Source organism: Neovison vison, chromosome 13 (genome assembly GCF_020171115.1).
Source record: "Neovison vison isolate M4711 chromosome 13, ASM_NN_V1, whole genome shotgun sequence".
NCBI lineage: Eukaryota > Metazoa > Chordata > Mammalia > Carnivora > Mustelidae > Neogale > Neogale vison.
In genome coordinates this window covers 40,067,061-40,082,715 of record NC_058103.1, presented here as the reverse complement: position 1 = coordinate 40,082,715, position 15,655 = coordinate 40,067,061, and the positions used below count along the sequence as shown (strand labels likewise).

The following is a 15,655-nucleotide window of genomic DNA, read 5'->3' as shown; positions in this document are numbered from 1 at the left end:
TCATTGACTACCCAGGCTCTGCCTTAGGAATAAGAAAGTTTGCTTTCCAGGGGCACTTCAAATAGTGGTTGCCTCTTGGGCTTTTTAATTTCACAATTGTAATGAGTCCACCAGCATGCTAATCATGCTGTTACTTGTCTTAAGTATTAAGGATTTCAATACGGCACAGTTTCAAAGATCTTTGATCTAATTTCCCCCATTTTGGCAAGCGTAGGGAGAATTGGGAAATGTGTCCTCAGATGATACTGGGACTCAAGTGCATAAATGGATTTTATTTTCATGTTGTATACCTGGAAAAGATCCATCTTCCTCTTACTCTAAGAAATTCTAACGCCATAGATATTGGGTAGAGTGATTTTTGGGTTTCTCGAAGAATTGGCCAGCCAGTGACTGGTGAAACTATTTTATCCTGTTGTCAGATTCCAGGCCTAAATGTGAAAGGAACACAATCTTCCCAAAAAAGGCAGGCAGAAAAAATTGGAAATGGCTTTCACAGCTTCAAAAACAGCTAAGTGTTTGCTGAATGACAGAAAGAATAAACAGATTGCTTTTGATCTAAGCGTTGGGGCAACAAAGTACTTTTAGGATATACAAAGTAACAGGGTATAAATTGCTACAGTGAGTTCCTGAGATAAAATAGAGAGGCCTCATCGCAAGTTTACCTCTTTATTGGCCAGAACCCAACTTGACTAATATTTTCAGGTGTTCTTTTTAAATTACTTGCCTCCTACACTGAACTATTTGGGTTTTTCTTTATATATACGCGACCATTTTTTAAAACATGATTTTTCTTTAAAATTTTTTTTGCAGCCAGTGTGGTATAGGTCAAATCCGTGAACAGGTTAAGTCTCTGAAGAGAGAGGGAAAGCCACCCCATCCAATGGGAAATCGTGCTGGTGATGTACTGCTCCCAGTTCTGATTCATTGGCCGCCTAGGGTTGTCATTCTATCCCCGCGTCTGCAAACAGCGTGGGTCGGTTTTCTGTAGTCCAGCTAGCTAAACTGGATTTTGGCCGCCTGCATATGTAGTTTCAATTAGGTTCACTTGATCTCTAACTCTTAATAGAAGCAGCTGTTACGTTTCTGATTATTATCAAGAAAAATCTTGTGTTCCTTCAACCTTGCAGGAGGTCGTTGGAGGTCCCCTGTGACAGAATCACGTGACTAACATGTGCAAATAAATACAATGTGGAATCCCATGAGCTACGAATGGAAAACGTGCCAGAAACTCAGAACATGTGCGTGTATCAGTTGCACTCGCGTGTGGGTGGGTGGTGGTAGGGTGTTGCTGCCCTTCTGGACGAGAGGTGTGTGGTAGGGGCACCTGCATGAAGCTCCCGGGGTCGCTGGTTAGGGTGGCTCCAGAGGCCTTGGGGCCCCGGAAGAGAGGGGGTCTGGCGGCCGCCTGGTGCAACAGCGCGTTCTAGCCGCGCCCACCGTGCGGCAACTAGGCCGCAACTGCGTCCGAGAGAGGTCGAAAGCACGGGGTTGGTCCTCCAGGTTCTGAGAACGGCGTCTTTGCAGGGAGTGGGGTGTGTGTTTAAGACAAGTGGAAGCGCCGGGGCGGGAGGAGCCGACGCCCTAGGGGGAGCTCCCGAGTCCCCGCTCGACAGACTGCCGGGTTTGGAGAAGCTCTCGAAGTCCGGGTCTCCTTACAATCACGCACCCTGTCCGGCCCCCGGGCCGGGGGCATAAAAGCTCCAGTCCCGGTTCCGATCCGGGATTCGATGTTCCCTTCGGCCTCGGCCTTGGGCCGAGGGGGCTGCGGCCAGAGTAGCTGGGTAGGGCAGTGATGTCATCTGCGGCTGCCCCTCCCCCGCCTGCTGGCCCTCGCCGCAGTTCCTGCCCAACGACATCCGGGTCTCTGCAGCTGCTCCGCCGCGCCGCAGCTGTAGCGGCCGCCGAGCCCGCTGGGCGGGGCGGACAGAGGAGTCGGGGAGGGGCCGCACGGCGCCTTCGTGAGCGCGCCTGCGCGGGGACGCGCTCAAGGCGGCGGCGGCGGCGGCGGCGGCGCTAGGGGCGGGAGCGCGCGCGGGAGCGAGGGAGCAGTGGTCTCGGCGCCGGCCCGGCCCGCAGCTTCGGGTGCTCGGGCGGCTGCAGCGCCGGAACGGGTGGTTGGGGAGGGGGGGTGGGGGGGCGCCAGGCAGGTGGGGCACGAAAGCGATGAGTCTTCGGCTCTTCCTCCTCCTCCTCCGGGACCCGCTCTCCGCCTCCCGCTCCAACGCCCGGATGATCTGAGCCGCGAGGGCGCCGAGAGCCGGGGGCCCGGACGCAGCCCGGCTCCTCCCCTCCTCCGCCCCCTCCCCCGGCCTGACCTGGCCGGCAGCCGCCGCGGTGACCCCCTTCCAGCCCCCTCCCCGGGCGCCGTCGCCGCCGCTGCCTTGGCCGACCAGGGACCTGCCCGCCCGCGGCTGCTCCGGGTAAGCGCGACGCTCGGGCCGAGGGCGGGCGGGCGGGCGGGCCTGCGCGGCGGCGGCGGCGGCGGCGGCCAGGCCTGGGCCTGGGGCCTGTAAACAAGCCGGGCGTCTGCCCGGGCGCTCCCGGGAGGAGACACGACAACTCCACCCCCTGGCCCGGCCTCCTCCCCGAAGCCGGGCGGCGGGCCGCAAGGAGTTAACGCTCAGCGAGGGCGGTGGCGGCGGGGAGGCGGGGGCGGGGTGTTGGTGGCGGCTGCGGCGGCGCGGGGAGGGGGCGCGACCCTCCTGCCGCCGACGCCGGGCAAGTGTTTGTGGCCGCGGCGCGGGCGAGGGCCCCAGGGCAGCCTGGCCCGAGAACGGCGGGCGGAACTTTTCCCGAGCGAGGAGTGGGGCGTCGCGGCGCCCCCTCCCGCAGGGCGGCCAAGGGCTCCAACCCCTGGGAGGGAGGCCTGGAGGAAGAAGGGGTTAGGCTTCCTTTGGACCGGACTTGGCCTCGAGGCTCCAAATTCTGGAGGATTTGCTTCAGGGGTCTGAGCTGAGAATGAGGCTCCTTAAGAACTCAAGTCGGTGATACCTCCAGTCCATTCATTATTAAGGCATCGAACAAATCCATTGAAGTAAATCACACTGATTTCTTGTATTTTTAACTGTGTGAATTGTGTGATGAACTTCTTAGAGTTTGGTGGTTGAGGTATGGTTCTGTTCTGCTTGTAGATTTAAATATTCTCTTGAAAGACAGCTGGCTGTGGAGAGCCTTCTACCAACCGCAGTTTAGATACGTTTTGAAAATTTCATCACCTGAGGTATTTTTCCTTCTCTCTTCTCAAGCACCGCATGGTACTTAAAAATCCACAGAGGTCATACTTAAGTTGTCCAAGCCAAGAAATACATGCGCCGCCCCCATCCCCACCCCTGAATTTTATGCAGGTTGCACTAATGAGCATAATGAATTTTAAGAAGTGATTGAGAGAGTGATGGGAGGTGTAAAAATCAATGGGATATAGGTATTACTTTCCCAGAGTAGGTGATTTTTGACTTTTTTTATTTTTAAAGATTTTATTTATTTATTTGACAGACAGATCACAAGTAGGCAGAGAAGCAGGCCCCCTGCTGAGCAGAGAGCCCGATGCGGGACTCCATCCCCGGACCCTGAGTTCGTAACCTGAGCCGAAGGCAGCGGCTTAACCCACTGAGCCACCCAGGCGCCCGATTTTTGACATTATTGAAAGAAATTAAAAATTTCAAAAATTGTTCTGGAGGAAGAAGGCTTAGTCTTTTCAGATTGGCATGGTGGGATTTTAAACACAATCAGTTTTTAGATGCAAAGAGCTCTGAAGAGTAAGGGGGTATTTATTTATTTAAATGGTACTCTGCTGAGCCATAGGGGTTCCAGAGCTCATAGGAGTTCGGCAGGGCTTACTCCCCAGTTCCTCTAAAACTGGAACAATTTCACTATTACAACTTTTATATTTTTTACATATTGGGTCTTTTACAAATACTGTATTTCTGTAACACTTTACAGATTAGAAAATTGATTAGGAAGGTGGTGACCCACCCCATGCCCATTTTCTAATCATAGATGTTACCCTTGATTTAATGTTTCTTTGTCAGTAAATAAGTTGAAGCACAAAGTAACATTCCTTGCCTGATGTTGTAGTTCTGTTCTTATGTGTGACTCTTGTATATCTGAATAAACACTGAACCATGTAGAGATGATTACTTTTAAGCTGCAAGGTGCTGCAGTGACACATTATTGAAACTGTAATGAGAAGTGCACATGGAAGTTACTGAAGACATTTTTTATTTGATATCATCAAACATTTTTCACATAAGTGAAGTAATTTGTTACGGGAGAGGTATATAAGAGCAGGAAGTTTGGCTAGCTACCTCAGTATATATTTGCAAAGTAACAGGGTTGAATGCTAGTCATTAAAATGTCTTTTTTTAGGGGCACCTGAGTGGCTCAGTTGGTTAAGCTTCTGACTCTTGGTCTCAGCTCAGGTCTTTATTCCAGTGTTGTGAGTTCAGGCCCCTCCTTGGAGGCTATGCTGGGCATGGAGCCTGCTTTAAAAAGGTGTCTTTTTCTTTTTTGGTGGAAATTTACATAAATTTCTTTAGACATTCTTTTTTTTTTTAAACACAGGTTGTATCTTTTTATATTTCGGTTTGAAGGGCTAGAGTGATGACCATAATTACAGTATAACCTGTTGAAGGGAACATTGTACTCGGAGATAAGAATTGTTTAGTCATGGCTGTGCTCCAAAATATCTGTGTCCATGGACAAGTGCTTTTTAACTGTTTGAGTCTCAGTTTACAAATCAGTAAAGCATAGTGGTATACTGTATTATCAAATACATGGCCAGTTACTAAATTTTCTTAACTTAGTTAACACTGTCTATTCAGTATGCCTTGACCAAATGCCTAGAATATGTCAGGCACTTAGAAGTTTCAGCATTCTAAATCTGCGTGTTATTTAAAAGTGTCTTAAAAGAATTTTAAGTTGATAATTGATCTTTAGGGATGATATTCCTGTAGATAGGCTTTTTTGATTTTTCTGTTGGGATTGGGAAGTCTAGAAAAACTCTTGGGAGGAAGAAGGATGGGGATTCCACAAGAAATAAAGGGTGGATGAAACTGCAGGTTTGAACAAGCACAGGACCTTTCATAGTTTGATGTGAAGGACATTATAAGAACACATTATGAAGATGTTTCTGTAAGTTCAAGCTGGGTCTTGCTTATCTTGACTTGTTAATAAACCTTTGTCTGAAAATTTGTTTCCTAATGCCTAATTTTTTTCAAAGAACTCTATAGCAACATCATGTTGTCACATGGTAAACATTGCTAAGCAGTTACCAAAAACTTAGAACAGTCTTTGAATTTTTTCAGATTATACCAACACTATTTATTATAGTAGCTAATAGAATGTAGAGCTGATTTTGGCTCAGCTGTGAATGCTGATTTATTTAATAATTTAAAACTGAAGACTGACATATGTCCACAGGGAGCTTGTTGTCCCTGAAATGCTCACCCATGAGAGCTGAATTAATTTCTTAAAGTGTAAATCTGTGATAATTAGAGGGTGATATTTTGATGACCTCCCCCCCATGATTATCTAACTCTTGCCTGGGCACCTGACTTTTGAGTGGTACTGTAAAATAATCTAAGGATTACTTTCCATCCTTAGAACAAAGAAGGAAGGCAGCCAAGTAAGAAAGTCGGCTGAAGTGGAGTCCTATAAGAGTAAAAAAGAAGTGGGGCTCCTGGATGGCTCTGTCGGTTAAGGGTCTGCCTTCTGCTCAGGTCATAATCCCAGGGTCCCAGGATAGAGTCCTGCATGGGGCTCCCTGCTCAGTGGGGAGCCTGCTTCTCCCTCTCCCAATCCCCTGCTTGTGTTCCCTCTCTCACTGTGTCTCTCTGTCAAATAAATAAATAAAATATTTTTTTTAAAAAAGTTAACATAAAACAAGGTGTGGCCTGTGAAATATGTGGACCTTGGGTGAGGGGAAGGTGTGAGACAACTAGATAAAATTTACACCCTCCTGTACCTTTGGTGGTAGCTTTATGCCAGTTTCATTTCGAATAATGTTGGTGACAAATTTTTAAAATTCAGTTGCTTCATTTATTATTGCACTATTAGCCAAGAAATTCCCTGAATTTCTAGCTGGGATTATTAACCACCCTTATATAAAAGAAGCTTGGGTTAAATTTATATAAAAATCAAAAGGTTGATTATATTCTTCTTTTGCTTTCTTTCTTTTTTTTTTTTTTTTAAGGTTTTATTTATCTGACAGCGAGGGATCACAAGTAGGCAGAGAGGCAGGCAGAGAGAGAGAAGGGGATGCAGGCTCCCTGCTGAGCAGAGAGCCCCCAGGTCTTGATCCAGAGCCCAAAGGAAGAGAGGCCTAACCCACTGAGCCACCCAGGAGCCTCTTTTGCTCTCAAATGTACTTCATATTACACAAGTAACAATTTCATATTTTATTGAATCTACAGAATTTATTCCTTGATGCTTTTGACCTTTGCATGTCCTAGCTATCTCTGTACAACCTAGATAATCTCTTTACCTAGCTTTTCTTTTGCTGAGGCAAGTAGGAGGAGCTAGAGAAAGGAAACGATTAAGAGAGGTGAGCTTCTGAATATCTTTATCTAAAATGTAGTAGACTTTAGAATTTTTTTTTTAAACTGAGAAAAGTGGTAGATCTTATTGTGTATTAGTAGACTACTGATACTGTGTTTACGAAATTAGAGGTGTCTTAAACATTCCTTGAATAATAAGGGAGGGAACTTGAGTTTTTATAATTCTAAATGTTTATTTGGAATCCATTGACCAAGTTTATGTACTATTCATGTTTAGGATCTGGATTGAAAGAATTTTTGTAGGTGATAAGATTTATATTAAAATCCTATGAGAACAAACTACTTCTAGATACAGAATAAAGATATAGTGAAAGTGTATTTCTTTTTTTTTAAGGTTTTTACTTTTTCGACAGAGCAAGAGAGGGAACACAAGCAGGGAGAAGGGGAGAGGGAAAAGCGGCTTCCCACGGAGCAGGGACCCGGTATGGGGATCGATCTCCGGATGCTGGGATCATGACCAGAGCCAAAGGCAGACACTTAACGACAGAGCCACCTAGGCAACAGAGCCACCCAGGCGCCCCAAAGTCACAGTGTATTAACTATTTGTCAGGCTTTAATTTTCCCCACAACCCTCTAAAGTATATGATATTACTTCTCTTTTACAAGTGAAGAAATAATAGACTCAGAGAATCTAAGTTAACATGCCAAGATCAGAACTGTGTAGATATGAAGTTCTTTTCAGAACATTCCTGAGTGAATTTTTCCTAAATAGATGATCCTTCTTGTTCCTAGGAATCAAAAATTGAGAATCTGAATGTTAACATTAAGATTCAGATTCCTAGAATTAAAAGACACCTTATAAATTTATGTATAAATTGTCTTTATATGTAATTTATGTATAAATTAAGCCTTCCAGTGTTTCTGAAACATTCCAAAAAGTCTCTTCTGAAACATTCCAAAAAGTTTAAGAAGTTCCTGGAGTTCATTTTCTCATTCCCTAAGTTTCCGAAGTCAGCAGAGCTAAACAGTTTTATGTCTTCAACTATCATTGTTTAAATTGAGGAATGGAATCAATATTAAATTCTCAGATGGTTGATATCCTTAATGAAGGATTAAGAGTAATGTTTCTAAGTACATACATTAAAGGCTTTAGAGAGGAGGTGATAAAATTTCCTAGTGGGGTGATTTTGGACAAGGTCCTCAATTTCGCTAAGCCTCATATTTATCTGTCTTAATGGGAAAGCCTTTCTCATAAGGTATTCTTTTTTTTTTTTTTTTTTTTTTTAAGATTTTATTTATTTATTGGAAACCGCATGAGAGGGGGAAGGATGAAAGAGAGAAGCAGACGCCCTGCTGAGCAGGGAGACCTATGCAGGACTAGATCTTGAAACTCCAGGATCATGACCTGGGCCAAAGACAGTTGCTTAATCAACTGAGCCACCCAGGCGCCCCTTATAAGGTATTCTTGAAGATTAAGTGAAATGATTGTGTAAAATACTTGACGTTTTCTACCATGAAGAAAGTACTAAATAAATAGTAGCTGCTTTTGAGTTTGTGAAATCTTGAGATACAGGAATAGAAGCAACAGAGTGTGAGTCTTTGAGTACAGTTTTAGCAGTGAGCCTGGAAATCATACTGTAAGAGATTGGGTAGAGACTTTAAAAGTTACAAAAGTTGTAGGCATATAGAATTTATAAATAAAAGTTAAACATTAAGAGGTAGTGGAAGAGAAAGTTGAGTTTGAGCAGCTTTATTTGACTGTATGAAGCTAGAGAGGTGATTGGTTTGTAGTTAATTGTTAGGTGGGAAGAGATGGTTAAATAGAGGATAAAGAGTAATAAAAGCAAAGGTGAATGTTCAGACTAGAATGATGAGTAAGTGAAGAAAGACAAGGGTTGGTATTTTGAAGAGAAGTTACAGTTTGTGATTAGAAATGGGCAGGAAGATACTGTTATGGAGAAAGGGGAAGAGAAAGTAAGAAAACAAAATTATAATTCAGATCTTATAAAAAATAGTCTTTATATAGAAAATATTAAGGCTTTACAGGTGGGTCCTGTGTTATTTAAGTTAGAAAAATTGTATTAGAATAGTACAGATCTTAATCACTTCATACCCAAACCATTGGTTTTAGCACTCCAGCTGGTCTTTCCACTTTTATTTTGTACTGCATCTCCCTTCCCCGTTCAATAAACCATCACAAACTCCTTCTAAAAAACTGTTCGTATCATATTATTTCTCTGCTTGATATACTTGTGATTCCCTTTTCATCTAGGATAAAGTTTAGAATTCTTTGCTGTGGTTTTGACACTTTCCATAATTGAACTTGAAGATCTATTTCTTGCTCTCTCTCTTTTTTTTAAAGATTTTATTTATTTGACAGAGTTCACAAGCAGGCAGAGAGACAGGCAGAAAGAGGGGGGAAGCAGGCTCCCCGCCGAGCAGAGAGCCCAACTTGGGGCTCAATCCCAGGACCCTGAGATCATGACCTGAGCCAAAGGCAGAGGCTTAACCCACTGAGCCACCCAGGTGCCCCTCTCTCTTTTTAAAAAGATTTTGTTTATTTGCTTTGGGGAGAGTGAGGAGTGTGTATGGGGGGTGGGGCAGAGGGAGAGGATTTCAAGCAGGCCGGGGGGTGGGGGTGGGGGGGGGTTGGGTAGCCAGAGGTGGGACTTAGTCTTGGGACCCATTAGATCAGGACCTGAACCAAAATCACAAGTTAGATGCTTAGCCAGCCGAGCCATCCAGGCGTCCCAGGACAGATCAGTTTCAACCAAACCAGTACATTTTGCCATCTCTGTCTGGAACATACCTTGTCCTTTTATCTCAGTGGATTGTTGTTCATGCTAATTGGTAGGTTGGAATTCTTGCCCTTCTTTTTCTAGCTTTTGCTTTCCCCTCTATCAAAGCTCATTTATAATATTTTTTCTTTCACAGTGCCTTCTCTGATCATAGTGTTTCATCTGTACTTCTATGGCATTATCTATTGTATTACTTGTATGACTTTAGTTGTATGCTTTATTGCTAGGTATTGGTGTTCTAATTATAACTGTATATTCAGCTTATAAAATTCTGAAGGGGAAGATACAGTAGCTTTTTATTATCCTCAGAATTTACCACAGTGCCTTGTGGATAGTAGACACTCAGATATTTTGTAAATATTAGCCAAAATCTACCTGCAAGTAGAAGTGATTGTTGTTGGAAGTGGTAGAAAAAGTTCAGAGCTTTCAGGTAGCACACATTTCTGACTTTTCTTCCTGTATATTATTTTGGCTGAACCTGGATATTTGAAGATTAATACATATCAGAAATGTGGCAGAGTTCTTAATGCTGGTATAGAAAATTAGGTTGATTGATTCTAGACCTAAAGGTTTCACTTTAATTTCTAGTGTTTTCACTTTGAGGGTTAATAGGACATTCCATAGACTTTTATCTCTTTCCAGAGTTATGTTTGCAGATACTGTGAACTAGACACCTTTTAAATGGGAGTTGTGGAGTCACAGAAATGAGATGTTTTATTAGTTAAAGAAGGGAGATATGCTCACCTGATTTCATTTGAACCAAAACAAGTATCTAATATATGAGTAGTCCATGTTCATAAAAACCTTAAAGCTAAATTTTAAGCCATATCAAACTGTTAAAACAGATTCCAGTATTTGGAAAATGCATGGTAAAATTTCCTTTATTGACTTTTTAAATGGATAATTTTATATGAGCAGTCTGGTTGCTGAGATCCATTTATTGGAGTATGATACTAATGAGGCCAGAATCGTTAAATTCGATTCTTTGTGCACCTTTTAAGTTTTTCTAGCCTCAACATTAGCTACTAACAATGACAGCTAACATTGAGCAGTAGGCCAGGTATTATTGTAGAAAAATTTTAATTACTGTCTCCTTAGATCTTCCTATCTCTATATATGAGATAGATACTATTACTGCTTGGATCTTATTAGCAGATGAGGAAATTGAGACAAAGGTTAAGTTATTTGTCTGAAGCTTCACAGCTGGTAATAGAAAGTGAACTCCAGTCCTTGGATTTTTCATTGTTATTATATATATGGATCACTGCAGTTTTATTGCTCCTGCTGAGAGAAACTATTGGCAGTTATGATGGTTTAGAAAATCTTTGGTTATGAAGGTTATGACTACATTTCCATTGTACCCTGTGAGTGAATCTTGTGATTGAGTTGAGGTCTGATGTGGAAGGGTATACTAAATTTGAAAAGTATAGTGTCATGTGTTATGTCCGTTCACTTTAGAACTTTTTATGAAGAACTATTAAATTTTGTAATATCAGAAAAATATAAGATATGGGCATAAGGCAACTATTACCACAAGTTATACACAGTTTTGCCTTAAGACTTACTTGTTACTTTGCAACCCACTGACAACTGCTTTCATAGGTCCTTTATTCAAATTATATTCTTAGTGAATTTAAGAAGATGGTCTTAAATACAAGCTACCTAATTGGGCTTAAAATAGAATTTATACTATAAATGGCATACTTCAATATTAAGATTTATTAAAAATAAAGTGCTTGAAAGCAAGGATAGGGTTTTATTTGTTTTTAGTAGCTTATTGTTTAATCTTATAGTCTACTTGCTTATTTTCTGATGAACACATGACAAAGAAAATTGAATGTGAACCAAAAGTGTAGCAAATTATGAGAGCATAGGTAATGGGTAATCTATTTTATATTTAACCTAGTTCTTTTTACTCATCTGTGATATGACCATTTGGGCAGGAATATAGATAAATGGTTTTGTGTGTGTGTGTGTGTGTGTGTGTGTGTGTGTATTTTGTTTTGAATCAGGCTGTATGTAGCTTAGTTATTTTGTTTAAAGAATATGTTATTCAAAAACTATTGTGCTATTTTTAAGACTGTAATTCATTACTGATTTTGAATAAATGCCTTGACTTTTTTCCCCCCTTTTCTTAGCACTTCTCCTTTTCTTAAGCATGAGTGGTAGAAAATTGCATTTAATTTGATATTATGTCTACAGAAGTTACAGCTTCCTTTACCAAATTCCAGAAATGAAAATATTAATGATAAGGATAAGCAAGGAGTAGCTCTACAGTTGTTTTTGTTGTTGTTGCTTTTGTTTTGCAAACAGTTACAAAACTTACCAGGCTTCAAAAAACTATCTCTGCAGTATGTCATCATGTTTCAGAATATAAATAGATGGTAAATAAAATTTTCACTTTTTATAAAGCAGTAGATTATTATCCTTGCTGAGAGTAAGGCTGTTTTGGATGTTAGGGGCTAATCTTAGAAGTGGCAGGTTTTTTCTGCTGTCAGCCCACACCTTAACACCCTCTATTACTCCATATCTCATCTTCATTTTTCTCTGTGTAAATGCTTCCTGATGGTATAAGCAAGTACTGTAACAACTAGTCAGCCATCTGGTGTGATCTTGTACGAGTTTGCTGCAGTCAGTAGAATAAGGAGCTCTTTAAGTGCTTATGGGATCAATTCATGTTATATATAGTAAAACTCCCAGACTAAGTTAAAGATATTTTTGTTGAAAATACATTGAAAGTGGGTTTCCTAGCTCTCAGAAATTATTCCTCAATTACTTTATACCTTGCTTCCCATATAGAAAAGACTTTTAAGAAATTTACCCATTCGTGACTATTGATTGAATGATCAGATGAATAAATAAATAGCTTAGGGAAAGAAAATGTATAGGCTCTAACTTCTAGTCAAAACTACATCTTTCTCTTTTGTCATCTCTAATATATCTTATGTGGCATTTTTCAGTAATGAGAGTGTCAACTAATGATGTCAAGAAACTTTTAAGTCATTAATGAACACAATCTGAGAATCAGATTTTTTTTTTTTAAAGATTTTATTTGTTTATTTGACAGACAGAGATCACAAGTAGACAGAGAGGCAGGCAGAGAGAGAGAGGGAAGCAGGCTCCCTGCTGAGCAGAGAGCCCGATGCTGGTGAGAATCAGATTTTTAATTGGTAAGCTGCACATTTGCTTTAGAGTCCAATGTTTTCTTACTAGAAATCAATTATATTTCTGTAGAGATCTTAAATATTAGAACTATGCATTCTGTAGAATAATAAAATGGAAATGGTAGGATAGATTTAGTCTGCAGATCCTCTTCTCTGGGAATACTTTTTCCTGGGTAGAAAAGAACTCCTGAGTCTGTTGACAAGAGAGAAGTCATGATGATGGCTATCATTCCTTTGTCCTACTCTCCATATGCAAAGTAGTATGAATAGAAAAGACATGATTCCTTCCCTCATGAATCTGAAAATCTAAAATTGGAAGAATTCACAGGGTCTTATATACTGTGATAAGGGTGAAAATACAGGATTCTGCGAGCTTATGACTAATGGTAGATCTATTTCTTGAGACAGGGAGCTGGGTAGGAGAAGTAACACGGAATTGAGAAACTCATTTTAGGTCATGTCATTTGAAGTGTGGCTCATCAAGTACAGGAGGTAGTTAGATTTATACATATGTGTGTGTGTGTGTGTGTGTGTGTGTGTGTATAAAGCTATCAGAAAGATGGAATTTTCACTTAAAAAAAAAACAAAACTTTTTTCTCTTTCCCAATACCCTTTTCCATATACACAAAGCATCTCATCAAAATTTGTGGACTCAGTTAATGAATCTGTTTAGGAAAAATGTTAGATTGTATGGACAGAAGTCTTTCTCTTAGGGGCAAATACTTCTTGATTTTTTTTTTCTAGCAGTGACATTTCATATGTGTAAAATACTTAAAACTGCTGCATATTTTGTTTTTGAATAAACCTTTTGTCATCGTAAATATTTAATAAGTTTTATTTTCTCCCTCTTTCAGGTTACCAGCATACATTTTAAAATGTACTGTCACGCAGGGGTTTTTGTTTGTTTTAAGCAAAAGGAAAAAGAATGGATTGGCTAAGGGAGTCAGTTATTATTTTCTAGGTCAGTCTGAGTTTGAATCCTCAAATATGCAAGGTTTAAAAAATAGCAAACTGGAAATCGAATCCACTTCTTTAGACAAGTTACTCAAAACAGAAATTCGAGGGGCCCCTGGTTGGCTCAGTGGGTTAAAGCCTCTGCCTTTGGCTCGGGTCATGATCCCAGGGTTCTGGGATCAAGCCCCAATCCGGCTTCTCTGCTTCCACCTTTCTCTGCCTACTTGTGATCTCTGTCTCTCAAATAAATAAATAAAAATCTTTAAAAACAAAACAAAACCAAAAAAACCCCAAAATTTGAAATAGTTAACAGATGAGGCAAATTGAGATTGTGAATACTATAGAACATTCTTAGAAAATTTTAAAAACTAAATAGCTCTGTGCTTTCCACATCTTTTCAATGTTCTGCTCACACTGTAGTGGTTAATGATAATAGGTCAGTATCTAATTTTTATAGTCAGTAGAACCCACCAACTAAATTGAGCTTAGTAATTTTTTAAAAATAATTTATTTGACAGACAAATACTTATTTGACAGACAGAGATCACCAGTAGGCAGAGAGGACAAAGCAGACTCCCTGCTGAGCAGAGAGCCTCATGTGGGGCTCCATCCCAGGACCCTGGGATCATGACCTGAGTTGAAGGCAGAGGCTTTAACCCACTGAGCCACCCAAACACCCCTGAGCTTAAATATTTTTCAGGCAATTACGTCCTTCTGACTTTTTTTTTTTAAGATTTTATTTATTTATTGACGAGAGACGGTGAGAGAGAGCATGAGAGGAGAGAAGGTCAGAGGGAGAAACAAGCTGGGGACTCGATCCCCAGACTCCGAAATCATGCATGACCTGAGCCGAAGGCAGTCACCCAACCTACTGAGCAACCCAGGCACACCCTGAAGTTGAACTTTTAAAAAATTGTGCAGTACATACCTTTGTAAAAACTTAAGAAGTCTACCTTCTAGAGCATGTAATTCATATCACAGTACATGTCTAGAAGATATTGATACATTAAACATGAAGGAAACATCAAAAGTGGCAAGCTCTGTCTACGCTTAGTATATGAAATTGAGACTACTGCACAAGGTGACTATGGTTTGGGTAGTTGTAAGTTTTTACCTAATTCAGCAAAGACTATTTTTGAGTGATGTTTTGTAGAAAAAAATGACTTTTGTCATGGACTTCATGGAAATACTATTTAGCATAGAAGAGCTGTATCTGACTTATTTTGGTTGGTTTGCTTGGTCGCTTTTGGTTTGCTTTTTGAAATTTCATTTTTGAGGTTTGAATGCAGGGCATTTAAATTTAGGTATTTTTTTAACTCAGTAACAGTCTTTTGCATTGTAATTCATTTGATTATTTGGAAGAAATATTTAATTTGAAGGGTGAAGTCAGTATTTGGTTGAAGCTATAAGGTGAAGAAATATTGGGCAGCAGAGGAAGTTTTCCAGTAATCTTTGAAAAAATTTAATATAGTATTTTTTGTATTGGACCATATATTCTGTAGTCATCTTTTAAAATCTTTTTATGGGGGCACTTGGATGGCTTAGTCGTTAAGTGTCTGCCTTTGGCTCAGGTCACGGTCTCGGGGTCCTGGAATCAAGCCCCACTTTGGGCTCCCTGCTTGGTATTCCTCTCTCACTGTGTCTCTCTCTGTCAAATAAATAAATAAAATCTTGAAAAAAAGTAAAATCTTTTTATGCAGAATAAAAATACAGAAAACCATAGCAGTCTTTTTAAATGACTTTATTGAGATATAACTCACATAGTATAAAATTCATCCATTTTAAGTTTGCTGCTCAGTAATTTTTAGTGTGTTCACGGAATTGTGCAACCATTAACCACAATTTAATTTTAGAACATTTACATCACCTCCAGAGAAACCTTATACTCATTAGCAGTCATTCCCCATTCTCCTCCCCCCAGCCCTTGTCAGCCACTCATCTACTTTCTGTCTCTATACATTTTTTGATATTTCATATAAATGCAATCTAAATAACTTTTTGATCAGGTGATTCCTAGCCATTATAAACTTCTTGTGTATCTTACGAGATAACCAATGATGAATAATGTGGCCTCCTTATATAGCTTAAATAATGGTTGTTTCCTCCTCCTCTGACCAGGAAAAATTAATTCAGTAATTGGAAGACTGTATCCAAATTTAAACCAAGAATCAGTCTCTTCACTGATATTGTAGGTTCAAAGAATATGTACCATTAGTCCTCATCCAGAAGTGCTTTTTACTGTGGG

At 40.7% G+C, this 15,655-nt stretch overlaps 1 protein-coding gene across 1 annotated transcript in view; it reads left to right on the top strand.

Moving 5' to 3' along the window:
• Window positions 1–2,163: 2,163 nt before the first annotated feature.
• PPM1A (protein phosphatase, Mg2+/Mn2+ dependent 1A) overlaps window positions 2,164–15,655 on the top strand; it is a 38,190-nt gene continuing 24,698 nt past the window's right edge. Inside the window, exon 1 of the mRNA XM_044231328.1 lies at window positions 2,164–2,420. The gene's annotated coding sequence lies outside the window, so the exon portion shown is untranslated. The remainder of the gene's footprint in view (window positions 2,421–15,655) is intronic.